This window comes from Copadichromis virginalis, linkage group LG7, assembly GCF_057382275.1.
Source record: "Copadichromis virginalis isolate Kocher_CV1m ecotype Utaka linkage group LG7, C_Virginalis_male_GT1.1, whole genome shotgun sequence".
Taxonomy (NCBI): domain Eukaryota; kingdom Metazoa; phylum Chordata; class Actinopteri; order Cichliformes; family Cichlidae; genus Copadichromis; species Copadichromis virginalis.
This window is the reverse complement of record NC_140624.1, coordinates 39,609,762-39,626,014: the sequence shown is the minus strand read 5'-3', so window position 1 is coordinate 39,626,014 and position 16,253 is coordinate 39,609,762. Positions and strand designations below refer to the sequence as shown.

Genomic DNA, 16,253 nt, shown 5'->3' with positions numbered 1-16,253 from the left:
TGTTTTATTCTTAAAAATGAGATGAATTGCTTTTTTTAAATAAACGTTTTGTTGATTGTTTTGTTTTTACAGTTATGTCATAGTTTTGGTTTGCTGAAAATTAGAGAAGAAAATAGTGTATAGGAAAGAAGCAAGGCACGGTGAAACCAAAAGGCTAAGGGATGGGCAGGGGTTGATCCTAATCCTCTCTTGCCGTGTGTGTAAATAATTTCTAAGCGTCTTATCCTGCTCATTTATATAATGGTGGACTAAAGCCCTGGGTTTGCTTCTGGAGGCCTGAGATATATTCAAACAATCCTGCCTATACCTCTGAGTGATGACCCAATTCTAGGGGTACATTTACACAACATGTGTAATGGTATCTAAATGTGTACCTGTACAATGTGTATCTACCTGGTATACAAGTGACTTTGCAGTCACCACTCTATATGTCTATGTGTGTCTGCACTCCTTGATTAAACAGCTGTTTTAATCTACTTCCTGCCTTCCTTGGGTCCTCCGCCACCCCTGCTGACCATACAATAACTGTAACTGTGCTTTTTAATACCGAGTGATGGTAAGTAAAAATAACCAGAGTCAAATATCTTCAGATTAAATACATCTTTTACAGTCTGCCTTTATCCTGCTGTGGTGCTTTAAGCTGTCCACATATACACACCAACGTGGCCATGAATTCACACACGCCGAGTGCATACACCCATAATCGACTGTGGAAATACCATACTTAAAAATATTAAATGTAGTCAGAAGCCTTTATAAATTGCACTTTTAAATATGTGACCTGACCTGAGAGTCCTTTTGGCACCCTGAAAAAATTACTCTGCTTGATGAGAATGTGACAGCATTAAATGATCAAACTAAAAACAGGGCGAACCTGTTACAGTAATGACTCTATGGTTTTGGCCAAAAGCAAAGGACTACTATTTTGAGAGTTGCAGATTTAATTACCCACAAGATGAGGAGTTTGACTCTTACTTAATATACAGTACAGTGTGCAAAAGCCTTGAGCCACGCCTCCCGTCTTTATGTTTTTCTAGGAAAATTTAAAATGGGTCCAGCAATTTATTGAGATGTGCCAACATACATGGAAATACTGTATAAAAACCAAAAACAGAGTTTGTACAATCTGGAAAGTCAATTTGGTGATGAGGTACTCCCACATTTATTCTTGAATACATCCTGAACTCTCTTAGGCAAGCTTCTTTTTTAATATCTCTAGTCGTCTAAAGTTGTCTTTGGGAATAGTTCTCCAGGCTTCTTAAAGGACATTTAAAGCTCTAACTTGGATGTTATCTGCCTTTAATTCCCTTCTCAGTCAAGAGGATCCATGCTTTCATTGAGGTCTGGGCTGTGTGAAAGAGGTCCACTGTGCATTTGTGTGTTTTTTCTTTCTCTCCAGGTATACTTTTACTGCATTGGTGGTTTGTTTGAGATTATTGTCATACTACAAAATGAAGCTGTTACTAATGAAATGCCACCGCTGGCTGACATTCAGCCCCAAACTATTACAGAGCCTCCCAAGCAAACTCACTGTTGTACGTTTCTCTTGACATACAAAAACTTCCAAATTAAGTTCTCACTAAGAACTGTTTCCACTGATTTTAAATAATTTTTAAGACTGTCACCTCTTCTTTTGTTCACTTTGTCCAGTTTCCTCTGTATTTTTTAAGCATGCTGAGATATGCCAAGTTTTTGATTAATAGTCCCTTTGGTATTATGTTATGTTTGTCATTCTGTGATGGGAACAAACTATGCACGTTTGCAACTGGCGTCTAGTAATAAAATGCCTAAAGGTACAACTGAAATCTTTTCTTTTCCAGGTTGTGTGTTAAGTGTAGACTTAGACTTCAACTATTGCTCAAGATCACTTCATAAAATTCTTAGGCTTAGTGTTTGTTGTTTTGAATCATCTAAACTTGAAGCAATCGTAGTAAATTACTCACAGTCTTTAAATTAAAAAAAATGGAGATAAGACGTTAAGAAGCAAATAAAAAATTATAGAAATGGGTAAACAGATGAAAGAGACGGTGGGGAAATCACATGGTTTGTGTTTTATCTGTTTGTTAATTATTTCTCTCGTTAATTTTCTTTTGTATTTAGATCCTTGGTTAATACTGTTCATTTGAGATTCCTACCAATAAAGGATGGAACGGACTCAAGAAGTGTGATGAGAGAAAAAGAGCAAGATGAGAAAGAGAGAAAGATTAATTATACAGATGCAGAGGAGAAAAACATGTGAGAATGATACAGGGCGATTTTGGCAGTGGTCCAGTCATCATGCTAGGTAAATGATTTGAGTTGCTTATCAAATTGAGGGTTAAAGACTGGTAGCCATAGAGGAAAGCAGCACGCACAGATTGCTGTTCGGTAATGACATTTAGACAATTCAGATTCAGGAACACAAAAAAAATGAACACAGACACACAGACCCACACACATACCTGGATCAAAGCATGCTGAGCTTTCCCAAGAGCAAGTACAACCCTGCTGTGAAACTGACAGCATCCTTCATTAACTCCATCACACACTTTGTACATGCCCATCCTTCTTTATGTCATAGACACATTTATAGGAAGGGGAAAGGGTGAGAAGAAAGGAGAATTAGTAGACAGGCCAAGATAAAAATGTTAGAAGAGAAGAAATTCATGTGAGAGAAAAGAGGACTATATAAGGATGAGAGGGAAGGGAAGAAGGCAATAAGGGTAACAAGAAAAATTGGATTAGAGGAAAAAACTGAAATGAATACACCAGATTAAAGGGGTGAAGCAAAGAAGTATGGAAAAGTAAGAACAGGTAGTGAGAAAGGAGGAAGCTGCGACAGAGAAACGCCAAAATGAGAAAAATTCATAAGGAATTGAAAATAAAGTAGTTGAAAGGAAAGGGTGAAAAGAAGGGAAAATGTATAATGGAAAGGAGGAAAGGAGGAAAAGAGATGATGGAAAGATGTGAGACAAAGTGATGAGCTAAGACCAAATAAAAGAAAGGAGGAAAAAAGAAAAAAGAAAGAAATCATGAAAATAGGAGAAGATAATCAATAGGACAGAGGATAACATAAAAACAAAAAAGGAAAAGAAACCAGAGCAGGAAGAAGACTGGCCAATATGAAAGAGTACATCAAACGTCTCTTCATTGTTTGTGCTCCATCTGTGTTGCCGTGAACAAAACGGGCATCAGCAGCTCAGTTAGTTAGTTAGTTAGTTAGCAAGGGATTCGGTGAATACTTAGGCCCCAATTATCCACTAAATCTGCCTCTCTCTCTAAATGAGATTATTGCCACATACAGAAGCTGTGGCTCCCATTGGGTTCCATTAACTTTGATTACTTCTCATTATTTACTTACAGCTCTGCCGCTGTTATTGCTTTCACTCTCACACAAATACCAAAAGATGAGGCGAGGGGGGGGCAGCGATGTAAACAGGGAACCACACAGACAGAATTATATGAAAACACATGTAAAGACTGAGGGAGCTGCACTTAATGAAAGCACAAAGAGAAAGTAATGAAGAGTTAAATGACATGGTGTGAAGAGACATAGTGAGAGAAATGCAAAGTTCAGAGGAAAGGCAATGTGCACAAAGAAAAAAAGGCTGCAGAGAAGGAAAAAGAAGGTGAGAAAAGAGTCGAAAGACGTGCGTGCCAATGAAAATAAGGTGAGAGAATGAAAATAAAAGGATGAAAGAATAGAATAAATGACACAGAGTTACACAACTGGACAAAGAGAGCCTTCAACACTGTAATAAGCATTTAATTACATTGCATACGCACTGCTAATGCAGTTTTTTGGGAGAATAGCGTCAAACAAAGGAAGAAGTAGTTAAAACATAACAGAGACAATGAAGAGGACGTTAATATCCAGGGAAATGCAAAAGATGGGAAAAGAGGACAAGAGAACAAACAAAAAAGGAGGAAAACAAAGTTCCTTCATAAAAACTGAAAAGTCATTACTCAGTTAGGCCCTAGTCAAACAGGCCTAGCCACTGCTGGCAACCACTGGTCGCTAGGAAGAAATTAGTATTCCCCGTCTGGTTGCAAGTTTCCCATCCTGTTTCCCGATAATAATAATTCCCAACTATGACGTTTGTAACTAAGGCACTTAAAACTCCCCATCACTTAACCATAGACAAGACACCAGAGAAAAAATTGCATTATTTGTACAGAAGAGCTCCGTGAGCCGCTCTATATGTGAGTGAAGTTTTTGCCAGATTATTTTATAAGTGAGCTTCTAAGAAAAATCTTCCTTTTTTCCACTTTTTTTTTCTCAGTGCTCATGTGGGTTTTTAAAAGAATAATGGCATCTGGAACAGATGCTGCTCATTTGGACTGGAAGGCAGTGAAGAACACTGTGTTTTGTCATTATGTTTAGAGAGGTTGTTGGTAATAAAATGAGAAGAAGAAGTGCATCGCATGCGTGTTCATTTTAGATCAGATTAGATTTGATCAGATTACAATTTAAATGAACTACATTTGATCCCTGTGGGAAAGCAGAATTGGTTGGTAAATGGAGTGGAAGAGAAGAGACAATATGTGCACATTTTATTGTATTATTTGTATAATAATAACAATGTGTCTTGCTGTAATTTGATGATCTCCTGAGTAAAAGGTCTGACTTTTATTTTATTTATATATTTTATTTTACATTTATTCAAGGTGGAGATGGCAGAGAGAATGCAAAAACAAAAGAAAACTGAGAGCGAGGCAGAGAGGAATTTAGTCAAACCCTAAACTGCCCACCCCCCCGTTTTTTGTTTTTTTTTTTTGACAAGAAAATAACACTCGTGTTTTAAAGAGGAGCCCTCTCTACATAATAACCTCTGCCTCAAACATTTACTGTAGTGGAAAAAGAAGTTTGCGTGGTGGCTGGAGAGCTATTCACTTGTTTTGAGGCCTTGCCCAGCGCTTACGGCACAGTCTAATGTCGTGCACCAAGCTGCTATATAGGCCAAATAACCACAACATGAGTGTATGCAAATGTACTTTGGCGTTGTGAATGTGTGAAGTCTATTGCCACATCAGCATCTTGGGATCACAGCTGTTTTGCCTCTGAACTTTCTGATGGTGAAAAGAGAGAACACTAGATAAAAAGCCAGGAAGGGGTGGGGGAGAAAAAGAGCAAAGAGAGAACTCAGCTCTAAGGCCTAATTTCACCGACATTGTCCCTCGCCTAATTGCAAAATCCCTCTGTCTCTCTTTCCCTCCCTGTCGTGCGGCTCTGTGGCGCTCCAAGGTAAAAAAGAAGTCGGGTTCTAATTTCATTTTGGTTTGTCTTAGGACAACTCTTAGATGTTTAATTCTATCCCAATTTCATGTAATCAGGCGAAAGGCTTCCCCAGAGGGAGGGCATCACAGGCCAAGGCCAGGCATGTGCTATTTGCAAATGTAATTGGTTCACCTTTATTCTGCTCTCTGTGATGTTCGGGCTGCCTTTTCTCTCACTCATTTGTTCCCTATTATCTTCACATCCTCCTTTCTCTTTCCATCTTTTCCAGTAGTCTCGTATTCTCCATTTCTTCCCATCTCCTTCTTTTCCTACCCCCCCGTTCCTCCCCTCTAGGCAAACACCAGTGTGGTTGTTATTGTGATTTCATATTTTCTTCTCATCCCTGCCTCTGCAGCCTCTGGACATTGACTACAAAATCCATTATCATTTGTATATTTTAATTATGCAAATGAGGATAGCTCAGCTGGCCTGTTGGAGGCTGCAGGGGAGAAAGCAGGAACTCCATTGCGGGTGATTACAATTCATCCGCTCGTCTCGCTTTAATTGTAACAAGCTAATTACCTTGTTTCCATTTAGTTTGAACAATGCCGAAAAGAAAAGGGAACATTGATAGCTTTGGCTAACTTACTTGGTAAAGCTAGCTGACAGGCGTGGAAAGGCTAGAGAGAGGAAGGGGAAAGAGGAAGCAAAGGAAGACAAAAAGATAGGAAGGAAGACACTGAAACTATTCTTAGCATGTTCTGAAATGTCAAAAAAAGCTGAATTTTTCTGCATTTCTTTGGCAAGCACCAATAATATTTCTACTAATACACACAGGTTTGTGCTCCAATTTTGTACTGTAGAGGGAAATTGTACTAAACTGTTACTAATTAGCAATGCAAAAATACAATCAATGGAGTTTTACAACCAAGCGTGTAAGCATTAGCTACTACCTTTGGACTCCAACCTTTTTTCCAACATCTGGCTTAAACAAAAAAGTCTTTACAGCCAAAATCCTAAAATGACAGTATCAAAATGCCAGTCCTCAAACCAATAGGTGACATCATACTGGATCCCTCTATGGCTGACATAATGGTGTCAGTCTCTGGCCACATGTTAAAGCGATAAGAGGTTTTCTCATCTTAAACAAATAGCCAAATGATGAAAAAAAAGTGATAGCTGATTACTTCTAAACACTATGTTATGAAAGAGTCTTGATTTTCCTAACTGATTAAAATGTACACAGGTAAAAATGATACTAGATGGTAGTACATATGTGTTCAGATATTCTCTTGCTCTTTTATGTTTAGGCATATTTCTTTAAATTGTAAAATGTACACCATCTCACAAAGAAAGCTTGTCTCCTGAGAAAAAGTTGGGTTTTTGTTGTTGTTGTTGTTGTTGTTTTGTTTTTTTTTAAGTTCCCTCATTACAGATATCAAAGACTATCATCTTGGACTTTCATAGGTTTAAAATCCTTCTGATGCCAAGCTTGCCAGAGGTGCTCAGTTTCGTATTCACTCTGTTCAGAGGTTTGTCACTGAAATGAGTCCAGGGCTTCTGGGGATCAAGACCAGGCCTCAACTGAACAAGATCTCATTATCTCTCCCTCACACAGACCCATGCGTACACATACAAAGGCACAGACTGTAACGCGTTTATGTATTCACACATGCACACACCTTGTCATGCCACACTGAGCAGCATGTCACAGTGAGGGACCATGTATGTATGTCACCGTGAACAAGATACTGAAGTATATCGCATATTTAATTGAGATTATATATTCTGCTAAAGGAGCTCAATTTGTTCTTACACTGTGTCTCTTACACACACAAACACACACACACATTTGCACTACAGGTGAAAATGTAGATTGGTATACTTGCAACCACAAGTAAATGAACCTGAACACACTTATCTGGAGAGACTTGTTTCCTCTAATTACTAATGGGCACTCCCATGCACGAACAACCAGCATGACTCTTAGAGATGTAGGGAAACACCTGTACGTGCACATCCACATCTATACACTCAGTATTCACCTTTTCTGCTGTCTCTACCAGGCACACTGGCATACTCCTCACCGACTCCCACATTCTCCATGCCCACCTACTTTGCAGTGCCATCAGGGAGAGATTTGAAAGGTATTTGAAACTGTCTTCCTTAATCATTTCCCGGATCCCGCAGGACACTGCGTGACGCGATGGAGGAAGGACTAGGAGAAGAGGAGGAAGAACGAGAGGAGAGAAAGTGATGCCAGACATCAGTCAAGCCTTCTCTAAGGGTTCAAGAGGAACGCCCACTGACACAGTTGAGTGATTGAGTGAGTGAGTGAGTCTATTATTGACCAGAAAAATGTAATGTTTTGCACATTTCTAAAGGGAAAGAATTATGAGTTCAAAATATTTTTAACATCAGTCCTAATCCTTTTGCAATGAGAAATAAGCCAGGCCATAAACCCCCTTTCAGCCATCACCTCCATCTCCTCCAGTTCTGTAACACAACTAATTATATTTCAAATAGATAACGCATCCTGTTGTGGGAAGCTGAATTTACTCCATGACCATTAAAAATTTAATAATTCATGCTTTTTGTTCACCTTGGTATACCTCCTCCTGATTTATTGTTCTTCAGGCACATTTCAGCCAAACACTCAAACAGGCCCTCATTGATCCAAAGTAATTATAACACACGCCAAGTGACCTCCCCATGTAATTTCAAGATTATAAGCTTGAGGAAAAAGTTTTCAAAATGAAGCCCTCCCTTTGTGGTGCATCGTGGTGAGAGTGGAGGAGAATTTGCATCCAGGTGACCATTCGTCCATTTTCTTAACCGCTTCTTCAATTTGTGGGTGCGGGAGAGGTGGAGCGGTCATACACCCTACACAGGTTGCCAGTCTATCACAGGGCTAACACACGGAAAAAGAAATATGTGAAGATATTTAGAATCACCAGTTAATCTAACGTGCATGTCTTTAGACCGTGGGTGGGCAGCACACAGGCACATCAGATAAATTAGAATTTTAATTGTCATTATACAACAAGAACAAGGAAATTGTACGCAGTCCCATTCAGTGAAAAGAAAACAATGTAAATTTCACATTAAACATGTTTTCTAAATAAGGGGAAAAAAGGAAAGAGTTTGAAGCTGGTCAGTAGATTTGAGCCCAGGACATTTCTGCCAAACATCACACCACCCACCATCCCTGTGAGCTTTCAACCTTTATCAAGAGGACTTTTGTTAGGGCCACTTTTGTGGTTCAGAAACTTCATTAAAAACAAACAAAAATAAAGACAGAAAAAAGTATACTGGTACATCCCCAGATGGGTGTCTGGGTGCTTTTTGGCATATGGACTTCGCTGGCACTGAAGGAGCTGTGAATCGGGGTAAAGAAAATTGAATTCTCTATTTACCAACCTTTTCTGAATCTCTCACTTGTTGAGCTTTGGGAAGTCACTAAAGAAATATGATCACTCAGTTGCTCAAGAGCATGGAAAATTACTTTCACAGGATGTCTGGGCCTAGCTTAAGACAGAGTATGAAGCTGGGTCGGCTGATCCAGTGTAATCACAGAGCATGCATTCTTCTTAAATATGTCAGACATTTTGGGCTTGCTTGTTTTATTTTTTATTATTTTTAATGCATTTCCTATATTCTGGAAAAAAAAATGAAGCTTGTAACTATGCTACAACTACTGTTAACAACTGTTTGAAATGAACATACAATGTTTAGAAAATTTATCAGTTGCCAGCAGATGAGCTGAACATGTACTATAATATATGTCACAAAGGGATGAAGCTATAATAGACACCAGGACCAGAGGCGAGGTTAATGGGTTGCTAGACTGAATACTGGTTTCCCCTATTAACTATTTAAACACTGAAAATCAAATACTGCAATCCCAACCTGAACACCATTTATGAACGGAAACTGCCAATTTACTAATCAAATCAAATGTGAAATACCAAACCAGGAAAATATTGCTTCTGTATTTTTTTTTTTTAAATGAGGAGAATAAAGGAGAGATTATTTACATCTTGGAAGATCAGGGAGTATGTTTGACTATAAAACCCTGCATGGTCTATACAAACCTCTGATGCTCTCATGATCCTCAATCACTTCAACATGCAGATGTCATACTAAAAGTTAGAGAAGATGTAAATACCAAAAAGTCTGTGCAGAGATGGAAATAGAGAGCATGTATTATCCTTGGCAAACAGAAAGCCATCACAGCCAGTAAAGCAGTTAGTGACTTGATGCCTATTTGACCTGAATAAAAGTTTTAACTGTAAAACACCATATGTCTAAATCTGCTGTCATCTTTAAAAAAAACCCACATTTACTGACATTTTTCATACACAAGTGTCAGTGCTGTTACAGTGTTTGGACAGTTGTTTGAAAACTACGAGTTATTAATTACACATTATTCACTAGACTGGCTGCTTGTAAAGCAAAATAATACCTTACCCATTTTCTCCACTAATAGAATTGGATTAAGTCATGAGTTCAAACAGAGGACTCGTCTCTGTTTTTAGGCGTGCACTATGCGTGGGTGTTTATAAATTGAGGGCAAAGCACTGTGGGCAGCAAAAACACTTATTAATGAGGCAGTATATTACTCTCAGATATATTAATCAACTGAGAAATAATCAGGAATGAAATCTTTGTCATTTAATTAATAAGGTTTTGATTAGTTGCAGTTAATGTTACAATGCTGCATCAACATATTAACTAGATTCAAGGTGTGATATTATTAGATGCTGGGCTACATTTGCACACTCTGCATAGTGTGCATGATGTGCAACACACATGAAAGTAAAGCTCAGGAAAATATTTGGCCTCTGGCTGAGGATGAACTACAGACTGTACAAGCGTGTCATGTATAAAAAAGACAGGTGCGACAAGAAGGATTTGTCAGTCGTTTAAGGTTGAAAGATGCAGAAAAAAAAGTCGTTGTCATGCAGCAGTTTAGGCATCACTTGGGAAATTATATTTTCTGACAATTCTTTAATGGTTCAGGCTTTAAAGGGTTACATCTAATAAGCAAAGTCATAGATAAAATTGGGATCTTGCGGTGATCAGTGGCTGAGTAGACGAATTGGTTCCTCTAAATATCCCTAATCCAAAGGATAATCTGTAAATCCAACGTGAAACTTTTTGAATGCTCCTCATTTTAGAACTAAGCAAGAAATAAAGACGTGAAGATTGTTTCATTTTCAAAGTTCTGATCTGTGTAAGACTGACATCATTTTGGGATTTACACTTTTCACTTAGAAAAATCAACAATATTGTATTTTCTGACTGTTACATCCAGGTTACCTATTTTATTTTTATAGGCTCATACCAGCATCTCTTCAACTAGAGCACCACAATTGTATAGTTATCAACTCAGAACGCTACTACAGTGAACTACTTACCGTATCAGCATCCCTGTAATGCTTTTAAAGGCTAAACTGAGTGTATGTACTTTAGGTTTCAAGTGACTTTCAAAGGTTTATTGTAGTTAATCTGTGTCTCAATAAGACTGACCATAAGTCTTGTACTTAGCATTCAGCACACATCAGCTTAATAATATTAATTCAGGTTAGATTTATTTATTTATTCAGCTTTATTCAACTTAATAAACAAGTTCAGCGCACAAGGTTCAGCTGGACACTCTCCGGCGAATCTGGTGAACTGAACTGTTGATGCTTCTCAGGATCATACCTAAATATTTTTTTTGTTAATGGACATGGTTTAAAACAACTTGTTGAGCAGCTTAAATACTTAGGCTTTCTTACACACAAATAAATTGCATAAGAATTGCAAAGGGAAGAGCGGCATAGAGTGCATTTAAAGATCTGCTTTTTCTTAAATATCTTATTTGTGGCCTCTGTATTTCAAATACAGCTTAGAGGTTGAGCTTAAAGAGAGAGCAAAGCTGGAATGTAGAAAGAGTGGGAGATATTTTAATCTGTAACATTCACGTAGAGATCAGATATTGAAAGAGGATCAATTTAAAGCCGTGTCTCACATTTCCCTCCTGCACTCTTGGTTGAATATGAAACAAAAGAGTCACCTGAAGTGTCACTTTGCCTTCTTTTTTAAAGTTTTTATTTATTTACTCTATAATGAACAATGCTGCTGCATTATGCAAGTTTTTACATGTGTGCACTGAGCACTAAAAATGTGCCTTTAATGCACCGCATTAACCATCTCATGATTAAAGTTCTGGGCCAATCAGATCAGCAGAAGGCCTGGGATTACAGCAGCAACATCTGGGGGCCATGCTAATGGACTGCATATGTTTTCAATTTTAAGAGTTTGAAGTCAACATGTTGCTCTTGATTTCATGTAAAAGTAGGGGAGCGGGTGAGTGAGGATGGTGGGTGTGGGTGGAGCTGAACGATAACTCTCCCTCACTTTCTTTCTTTTAAAATTTGTCAATCACGACTGAGTGCAGCTGTCATCATTAACCAAAGTACCGTTGATGACAAGAGACCCTCCTAAAGTGTGTGAGTGTCCCTGAGCACTAACAGAAACCCAAATAGCCCCATCTGTCAATTTTACACTCTATGATTTTTACTCAGTGCACACGACTTCTGTAAGAGTAATATGCTGCTGGGATTTTATAAAAAGCAAATACACATGCTGAAGAATATTTATGCTCTCAGCTATGTTTTTTAATCCACATTTTAGAGCATAAGCAGAGTATTTTAAGAGTCAAACGCAGGTCAGCAGGGCCATTTCAAGGCAACTGGTATTATACTTTTTGATTTGGGGTGAATAGAAAAGTCCAGTTCTTACTAACAATCCACTCTGGTGTGTTTATGAAGCCATGAGATTAAAATTTTAAACAAAGATGGTCTGGCAACTGATAACTTTTTTTCTTTTTTAGAAAGGGATGAAAAATAATGTTTAATTACAGCTGTGTATGCAAAGCTGTGTATAAAATGTTTAGGGGGTATTTCCTTTTCACTTTTGCTCATGCAAATAAATCTTCCGAAGCTGGTGCTGCATAAATGTTCTTAAGTCTTTCTCTGGCTTATTGGTGCACTGAAGGAAGCTGTGCCACAATAATTAGAATTTAAGTTTTATAATAAAGTTAAACAACAAGGTCAAGAGTCACAAACAGAAACGGTTCTCCTTGAAAGTAATAGTTACACATTTTAAAGAACGTCAGCTGCAACAATGAATGATGTGGGACTCAAGTGGGACTGCCGCTAAAATGCTCCAAAATGTGCAAATTTATTCTAAAGGCAAAATGTTTCAGCTTTTCTTAAAACTTGCCATGAGTACACAACAAACAGGCTTCACATTTTACTGGAATACAACCGAGCCAAAATAAATAAATACATTTTAAAAATTTAAGATTTTTTTTAAGTTGATAAACAGGAAATGTCAAACACGGCTATCCATGCATAAAGTCAGCTTTAACCAAATTTCATAAACTCAATATAAAGATGAAAAAAATACAGAAATACATATTATGCTTCAAAACGGTGAATCATCTGTGATATGACTGAGTGGTTTCACAGTCAGACATGGCCCTCCATGTCATATCCAATTTTCTGAAATGAAAACAGCAACAGTGTGAATGCTCAATCTTAGACTTCAGAAATCAGTGGGTGATGACACAGTAGCTACTTCTATACTGTGGATGTTGTACAATTGTTAAATCATGATTTAATGACCTCTTGATGAGAATCTGTTTAACTTTTTAGCAAAACTAAAGCTCAGTGTCCCAAACGCCAAATAGTTCAAGGAAACAATCACACTCAGGTCATAAAAAGCTGATCCTGTTCATCTGGATGTAAAATTTCATCATTTCACCCCCAACCTTATAAACAGCACATTTGCATAATGACTGAAACTAGCACCACTGACTGACAATGATCAATAATATGCAAACTGATCACTGGCCAACTGATCAGTTGTAAATGGCCATTGATCAATGATGTTCAATGATGATCAATGATGAGTTTTTCCTTCCCACTGTCACCAAAGTGCTTGCTCATAGGGTATTATTGTAAAGTCTACCTTACAAACACCTTGAGGTGACTGTTGTTGTGATTTGGTGATAAATAAATAAAATTGAATTGAACTGAATTGATGTCCAGATGAAAAGAATCAACTTTTAGGGATTTCCTTACCTGGATGATTGAGCAACACCAAGATAAATCACTCTCAGGCTGAGTAAGATTTTAGGGTGCATATTAAGAACTGAAGGACTTTTTTCATGCATAATAACCTACTGCAATGCATGGGGTAATTTCAGGTGCTGCTTTGATTAAGCTTTTCTATGTTTTCAGTATCTTCTTCTAGATTATCTGTATTGAGAACAATTTACCCCTCATCCTACATCTTACCTGTGAGTCTATATTACTCAAATACTGGCACTATATCTAGTGACACAGTGGCAGATCATTATGTAAATGTGACAAATCTTCACTAATCATCTATATGTCACACGTATTTAGGTCCAAGTTTATAGAAGCGTGGAATACTTCAGGCCAGGTGCCAGATTAGCTCACAGGGTGAAGAAGCAGCCAAATGCCCGAAGGCTGAAATGCAGCAGCCTGAGTTTGAGTCAAACCCGAGGCCCATTCCTCTTTCCCCACTCTCTCACCCTCCTGTCAGTTTCCACTATCTAATAAAGGTGAAGGCCCAATAATAATTAAAAATTCGGAATCTGTCAGTAACTGGCATCTTAATCTAACTTACTGCTAACTTCTAATTTTGCACAACCTTGCAAATCCTCTATCATCATTGTCTGGACACTTCTCTTTATTATAATGCCTAGTAGAACAACCACGTTGATCATTTTATTGGTGCTGATCGAATCTGGGTAGTTTTAAACTGTCAGCTGTGCCTCTGCATTTTTGCTTTGGGGAATTGAAAGGGAACTTTGGATGTGGAAATGGCTATGACATCAGACTTAACAATCAGATAACAACATGTTCTCATCCCAGTATGACTAATACTCTTGTTTTATAAGAAGCCACTGCTGCCATCATAGAGATATGCACCAGGCGTCCTTTGGGTCTGGTGCCTTGGTACACTGATGGTATCAAGACTGGATGCAGAGTTTTAAAATGTATGCATAGCAGTGGATTGAATCAAATGTTTGTCTACTAAAAGACTTTGCTGCTTTGATGCCTTCAGGGGTCTCCAATTTTAATTGCTGGTTTTCTTTCTTTATTTTCAAGTTTAACCTACCAAGTTACAATTGGGATCAAAAAGCTCATATACAGCATACAGCACTATACACTGATTAACTCTCCCAAACCTAATCAAAACTTTTGTAAGTCTTGTACTTATGTGACAATAATGAACTACATATGAATGACCCTTAATAGGTGAGAAGTATAGCTGTTTTTATTATCTTCTTTCTGTATAACATCTGTCAGTAGATACTGAAATATCCTAAAGATTATATCAGTGTTTGGGGCAAAATAATCCATCAAAAATAGAGGTGGAAAAACATCTTGTTGGATCTCATGTTTGGCACTGTGTTTTGGGGGATACTTAAGTCAATGAGCATATCGTGTGTGTGTGTGTGTGTGTGTGTAAATGTGCACATGTGGCACATGAGCTTGTTTGTCATCATCGAAAACAACAAAGGCTTATGTTTCTGTCATCATTAACGCCCTTAACTCTGTCAGATCACTGCCATGCGTCCTTAATGTCTCTCAGTTAATCCCTCAGTTCACACAATGTTGTACAAGGGTATTAGTGCATCGGTGGTACGAGATCAGGCACAATAATAATAACAATAATAGCAAGAAAAACTGTTTTTGATGCTGAGCTTTAATATGGGGGGGATCAGGACATCACAAACAATACAGATGTAAAATTGATCCATATGTGGCACTCTTGATCTCATTTAGGGGGGAGAGAAGAAGTTGTTGGTCTGTCATTAAAAAAACGTGTTTTGATCGAGCAATTAAATGTGAATTTGTCATTTTTAGTGTAGTTGCATATTAGCTATATTATTAGTTGTGCTGAAATCGTCACATTGTTTTACTTTAAATACATTTTCCTTGAAACTAAATTTTGGGACAAGTTAATTAGAAAGTTACCAAAAAGTTATTAAAATATTTGAGCTTGAATAATTTACTTTGTAATAAAGAAAGAGTTTTCAGGAAATAACAGGCTGTACATGTTATTTCTTATCTTTAAAACCCACTGTGTGAGTTTTAATCTCTGGCTGCATGTGTACGTACAGTACGTGTGTCACATTGCCCGCCTATCTGTGTCCTGCATATGCGATTCAACTTAAGCCAACCTCTTTCACACACACACACACATACAGAGGGAGAGAGAGGGAGAAAGGCAGCTAATATTCATTGTTATTTAAACACCAGAGCAGATAAGCAGCTGAACAATAATTATTTTCTGGAACAATAATTATTACCATTTAATTCTGTTGTTTACCATTTTGCCCAGTGGCCCATCTTTAAAAGCCAGCCTCTATCTATAATGACAAGCCCTTGAGCAGAACTACATTTAACACAAATATCAAATAATTAAAAATCAAATAATTGAAAAGTAAAGGTGTGGCTTTTTTTTTTTAACATTAATTGTCTAAGAATTTGCAGGCTGGTTCTTCTCAGTAGACTGCTTTTGTTCTTGTTTGTTTTTCCATAATTTGCAGTGCAGTGAGTGCGATGAGCATCGCTGGAATCGCTTTGTGTGAACTCATATTTGTGTTTTGTCAAAAAGTGTATTGTTTGAAAAAAAATCCATAGAAGTTGGATTGTTATTTTAGTAGATGTTTAAGTAAGAGGGCTTATTAAAATGACTTGTATCTGCTCCAAAGTTAGTTGACTGGTTTATATTTTATCTAAGACTTATGGCACTTGATCCATAAGTGCAGACTGATTTATATTTTTAAATTTATTGAGACTTGCTGCATTATGGCCAATTACAAAAAGCTCTTTCTAGCGCATGACTTGACAAAAAAGCAGCAAAACAAAATAAATGAAACTATTATAACTAATAATGTTTGTGATCGTGGCTGATTTTGATTTTACTGCCTCAGTTTCAGTCCTCATATTGTGCATTGTGCCTC

At 37.6% G+C, this 16,253-nt stretch overlaps 1 long non-coding RNA gene across 1 annotated transcript in view; it reads left to right on the top strand.

Annotated features, from left to right (window-relative positions):
- LOC146705607 (uncharacterized) overlaps positions 1–7,753 on the top strand; it is a 76,624-nt gene extending 68,871 nt beyond the window's left edge. Inside the window, exon 3 of the long non-coding RNA XR_014921714.1 lies at positions 7,388–7,753. This is a non-coding gene — a long non-coding RNA (uncharacterized LOC146705607). The remainder of the gene's footprint in view (positions 1–7,387) is intronic.
- The last annotated feature ends 8,500 nt before the right edge of the window (positions 7,754–16,253 follow it).